Source organism: Bombina bombina, chromosome 6 (assembly GCF_027579735.1).
Source record: "Bombina bombina isolate aBomBom1 chromosome 6, aBomBom1.pri, whole genome shotgun sequence".
In the NCBI taxonomy this organism is placed as follows: Eukaryota; Metazoa; Chordata; class Amphibia; order Anura; family Bombinatoridae; genus Bombina; species Bombina bombina.
The window spans coordinates 1045825209-1045831362 of NC_069504.1; the positions used below are offsets into that span (position 1 = coordinate 1045825209).

At 41.3% G+C, this 6154-nt stretch overlaps 1 protein-coding gene across 1 annotated transcript in view; it reads right to left on the reverse strand.

Moving 5' to 3' along the window:
- Positions 1-6139: 6139 nt before the first annotated feature.
- Positions 6140-6154, reverse strand: part of FKBP4 (FKBP prolyl isomerase 4) — a 121029-nt gene continuing 121014 nt past the window's right edge. The window contains exon 10 of the mRNA XM_053718815.1: positions 6140-6154. This exon is cut by the window's right edge and continues 767 nt beyond it. The gene's annotated coding sequence lies outside the window, so the exon portion shown is untranslated.

Below are 6154 nucleotides of genomic sequence, written 5' to 3' on the forward strand. Positions count from 1 at the left end.
GATAACAAAGTACAAAAAACGTTTTAAAATAAAACCGTTACTGTCACTTTAAATTTTAAACTGAACACACTTTATTACTGCAATTGCGAAAAAGTATGAAGGAATTGTTCAAAATTCACCAAAATTTCACCACAGTGTCTTAAAGCCTTAAAAGTATTGCACACCAAATTTGGAAGCTTTAACCCTTAAAATAACGGAACCGGAGCCGTTTTTATCTTTAACCCCTTTACAGTCCCTGGTATCTGCTTTGCTGAGACCCAACCAAGCCCAAAGGGGAATACGATACCAAATGACGCCTTCAGAAAGTCTTTTCTATGTATCAGAGCTCCTCACACATGCGACTGCATGTCATCCTTCTCAAAAACAAGTGCGCAATACCGGCGCGAAAATGAGGCTCTGCCTATGATTAGGGAAAGCCCCTAGAGAATAAGGTGTCTAAAACAGTGCCTGCCGATATTATTTTACAAAAATACCCAGATTAAATGATTCCTCAAGGCTAAATATGTGTATATATGAATCGATTTAGCCCAGAAAATGTCTACAGTCTTAATAAGCCCTTGTGAAGCCCTTATTTACTGTCTGAATAAAAATGGCTTACCGGATCCCATAGGGAAAATGACAGCTTCCAGCATTACATCGTCTTGTTAGAATGTGTCATACCTCAAGCAGCAAAAGATTGCTCACTGTTCCCCCAACTGAAGTTAATTCCTCTCAACAGTCCTGTGTGGAACAGCCATGGATTTTAGTAACGGTTGCTAAAATCATTTTCCTCTTACAAACAGAAATCTTCATCTCTTTTCTGTTTCAGAGTAAATAGTACATACCAGCACTATTTTAAAATAACAAACTCTTGATTGAATAAAAAAACTACAGTTAAACACTAAAAAACTCTAAGCCATCTCCGTGGAGATGTTGCCTGTACAACGGCAAAGAGAATGACTGGGGTAGGCGGAGCCTAGGAGGGATCATGTGACCAGCTTTGCTGGGCTCTTTGCCATTTCCTGTTGGGGAAGAGAATATCCCACAAGTAAGGATGACGCCGTGGACCGGACACACCTATGTTGGAGAAACATAATTTATGCTTACCTGATAAATTTATTTCTCTTGTAGTGTATTCAGTCCACGGGTCATCCATTACTTATGGGATATATTCCCTTCCCAACAGGAAGTTGCAAGAGGATCACCCAAACAGAGCTGCTATATAGCTCCTCCCCTCACATGTTATATCCAGTCATTCGACCGAAACAAGACAAGAAAGGAGAAACCATAGGGTGCAGTGGTGACTGGAGTTTTAATTAAAATTTAGATCTGCCTTAAAAAGACAGGGCGGGCCGTGGACTGAATACACTACAAGAGAAATAAATTTATCAGGTAAGCATAAATTATGTTTTCTCTTGTTAAGTGTATTCAGTCCACAGGTCATCCATTACTTATGGGATACCAATACCAAAGCCAAAGTACACGGATGATGGGAGGGACAAGGCAGGAACTTAAACGGAAGGAACCACTGCCTGTAGAACCTTTCTCCCAAAAACAGCCTCCGAAGAAGCAAGTGTGTCAAATTTGTAAAATTTTGAAAAAGTGTGAAGCGAAGACCAAGTTGCAGCCTTGCAAATCTGTTCAGAGGCCTCATTCTTAAAGGCCCAGGTGGAAGCCACAGCTCTAGTGGAATGAGCTGTAATTCTTTCAGGGGGCTGCTGTTCAGCAGTCTCATAGGCTAAACGTATTATGCTATGAAGCCAAAAGGAGAGAGAGGTTGCCAAAGCTTTTTGACCTCTCCTCTGACCAGAGTACACGACAAACAGGGAAGAAGTTTGACGAAAATCTTTAGTTGCCTGTAAATAGAACTTCAGGGCACGGACTACGTCCAGATTATGCAAAAGTCGTTCCTTCTTTGAAGAAGGATTAGGACATAATGATGGAACAACAATCTCCTGATTGATATTCCTGTTAGAAACTACCTTAGGTAAAAACCCAGGTTTTGTACGCAGAACTACCTTGTCTGAATGGAAAATCAGATAAGGAGAATCACAATGTAAGGCCAATAACTCAGAGACTCTTCGAGCCGAGGAAATAGCCATCAAAAACAGAACTTTCCAAGATAAAAGCTTAATATCAATGGAATGAAGGGGTTCAAACGGAACCCCTTGAAGAACTTTAAGAACCAAATTTAAGCTCCACGGAGGAGCAACCGTCTTAAACACAGGCTTAACCCTAGCCAAAGCCTGACAAAAAGCCTGGACGTCTGGAACTTCTGCCAGACGTTTGTGTAAGAGAATAGACAGAGCAGAAATCTGTCCCTTTAACAAACTAGCAGATAAGCCTTTTTCTAAACCCTCTTATAGAAAGGACAATATCCTAGGAATCCTAACCTTACTCCATGAGTAACCCTTGGATTCGCACCAATATAAATATTTACGCCATATCTTATGGTAAATCTTTCTGGTAACAGGCTTCCGTGCCTGTATTAAGGTATCAATAACTGACTCCGAGAAGCCACGCTTTGATAGGATCAAGCGTTCAATCTCCATGCAGTCAGCCTCAGAGACATTAGATTTGGATGGTTGAAAGGACCTTGTATTAGAAGGTCCTGCCTCAGAGGTAGAGACCATGGTGGACAGGACGACATGTCCACTAGGTCTGCATACCAGGTCCTGCGTTGACATGCAGGCGCTATCAGAATCACTGATGCTCTCTCCTGTTTGATCTTGGTGGAGGAGAAGCTTTGAAGTCCAGAAGATATCCCTGAGATATGATCTCCAACGCCCAGGGATCCTGGACATCTCTTGCCCAAGCCTGGGCGAAGAGAGAAAGTCTGCCCTCCACTACATCCGTTTCCGGATAGGGGGCCCTCTCTTCATGCTGTCTTAGGGGCAGAAGTAGGCTTTCTGGCCTGCTTGCCCTTGTTCCAGGGCTGGTTAGCTTTCCAGCCCTGTCTGTAACGAGCAACAGTTCCTTCCTGTTTTGGAGCGGAGGAAGTTGATGCTGCTCCTGCCTTGAAGTTACGAAAGGCACGAAAATTAGACTGTTTGGCCTTTGATTTGGCCCTGTCCTGGCGAAGAGTATGACCCTTACCTCCAGTAATGTCAGCAATAATTTCTTTCAAGCCGGGCCCGAATAAGGTCTGCCCCTTGAAAGGAATATTAAGCAATTTAGATTTAGAAGTCACGTCAGCTGACCAGGATTTAAGCCATAGCGCTCTGCGTGCCTGGATGGCGAATCCGGAGTTCTTAGCCGTTAGTTTGGTTAAATGTACAACGGCATCAGAAACAAATGCATTAGCTAGCTTAAGTGCTTTAAGCTTGGCCATAATCTCATCCAATGGAGCTGTGCGAATGGCCTCTTCAAGAGACTCAAACCAGAATGCCGCAGCAGCAGTGACAGGCGCAATGCATGCAAGGGGCTGCAAGATAAAACCTTGTTGAACAAACATTTTCTTAAGGTAACCTAATTTTTTATCCATTGGATCCGAAAAAGCACAACTATCCTCCACCGGGATAGTGGTACGTTTAGCTAAAGTAGAAACTGCTCCCTCCACCTTAGGGACCGTCTGCCATAAGTCTCGTGTGGTGGCGTCTATTGGAAACATTTTTCTAAATATCGGAGGAGGGGAAAAGGGCACACCGGGTCTATCCCACTCCTTGCTAATAATTTCTGTAAGCCTTTTAGGTATAGGAAAAACGTCAGTACACACCGGTACCGCAAAGTATCTATCCAACCTACATATTTTCTCTGGAATTGCAACCGTGTTACAATCATTCAGAGCCGCTAATACCTCCCCTAGCAATACACGGAGGTTCTCAAGCTTAAATTTAAAATTAGAAATCTCTGAATCCGGTCTCCCTGGATCAGATCAGTCACCCACAGAATGAAGCTCTCCGTCCTCATGTTCTGCAAATTGTGACGCAGTATCGGACATGGCTCTCACATCATCAGCGCGCTCTGTCCTTAACCCAGAGCTATCGCGCTTGCCTCTTAATTCTGGCAATTTAGATAATACCTCTGTCATAACAGCAGCCATGTCTTGCAAAGTGATTTGTATGGGCCTCTCTGATGTACTTGGCGCCACAATATCACGTGCCTCCTGAGCGGGAGGCGAAGGTACTGACACGTGAGGAGAGTTAGTCGGCATAACTTCCCCCTCGTTGTCTGGTGATAATTTCTTTACAGATAAAAATTGACTTTTATTCAAAGTGACATCAATACATTTAGTACACATATTTCTATGGGGCTCCACATTGGCCTTCAAACATAGTGAACAAACAGATTCATCTGTGTCAGACATGTTTAAACAGACTAGCAATGAGACTAGCAAGCTTGGAAAATCCTTTAAAATAAGTTTACAAGCAATATAAAAAACGCTACTGCGCCTTTAAGAAGCACAAAAAATCGTCACAGTTGAAATAACAAGGAACCAAATCAGTTATAGCAACCAAATTTTCACAGTAAATGTGTTAAGTTAGCAAAGCATTGCACCCACTAGCAAATGGATGATTAACCCCTTAATACCCAAAAACGGATAATCAATTTAACAATTAACGTTTTTATCACAGTCAAACACACTGTCACAGGTCTGCTGTGACTGATTACCTCCCTCAAAATGAATTTTGAAGACCCCTGAGCTCTCTAGAGACGTCCTGGATCAAGGAGGAAGAAGCAGTTAGACTGTAACTGAATTTTTACTGCGCAAAAAAGCTCTAAAATAGGCCCCTCCCACTCGTATTACAACAGTGGGAAACCTCAGTTAACCGTTTCTATGCAGAAATAAACGACAGCCATGTGGAAAATCATGCCCCAAAAGATTTATCACCAAAGTACCTCACAAAAAACGAATAACATGCCAGTAAACGTTTTAAACATGCACTTTAAAAGTTAGGTAGTGTTATTAATAAGCCTGCTACCAGTCGTTTCTACTGCAGTTAAGGCTCATACATTACTTCAGTATTAACAGTATTTTCTTAGTCAAATTCCATTCCTTAGAAAATTACTTATTGTACATACATTCATCAGCCTGATACCAGTCGCTACTGCAGTTAAGGCTGTACTTACATTACATCAGTATCAGCAGTATTTTCTTGGTCAATTCCATTCCTTAGAAAAATATTCTACTGCACATACCTCATCTGCAGGGGACCCCGCATGCTATTCCCTTTCTGAAGTTAACCCACTCCTCAGAATGTGCGAGAACAGCCAGTGGATCTTAGTTACTTCTGCTAAGATCATAGAAAACGCAGGCAGATTCTTCTTCTAAATACTGCCTGAGAGAAAAAAAAAAAAAACAGCACACTCCGGTGCCATTTAAAATAACAAACTTTTGATTGAAGAAATAATTAAGTAAAAAAATTCCACACTCCTCTCACACCTTCCTACTATGTCAGTTGCAAGAGAATGACTGGATATGACATGTGAGGGGAGGAGCTATATAGCAGCTCTGCTTGGGTGATCCTCTTGCAACTTCCTGTTGGGAAGGGAATATATCCCATAAGTAATGGATGACCCGTGGACTGAATACACTTAACAAGAGAAAAAGGAAAACCATGTACAGAGAAGACCCGACAGCCTCAGAAGGATTTGACTCTTGACTTTTAGCTTTCAAAGCAGCAAAGTTCACTACTCTTTCTTCGCCAACCTCCTAGTTTACTAGGCAAATAATGACTGGGGGAGTAGGGGAAGTGGGAGGGATACTTATAGCTTTGGCTGGGGTGTCTTTGCCTCCTCCTGGTGGCCAGGTGTTGTATTCCCAACAATAATGAATTAATTTGTCGACCTGTTAGATCAAATCATAATAGTAGCTCTCAAAAATACTCCATACCATTTGAGCTGTAATCACGTGATGCTTCTAAGAGGTAATGTATACCTTAATCGTTATATAAAAATGCTGTTATATTAGGCATCTTTGGTTACCCTAACCCTATATTTTTCATTCTTTTCTCTTCTCACAGATAGAGTATTTGTTGTATCAAGTAGTGCATCTTATGAAAAGAAGAAAGATCTTCCATTCATTTTTTTTATAAAGAAATCCACTTAATACATTTTAAAGTGTAGGACATTACTAAAACGAATATTTACCGATTATAGTACTATTAGTTAGTTATAGTTATTTATCCTTCTTGGTAAAATAACATTCTAATTCAGTAAATATATATACAAATTT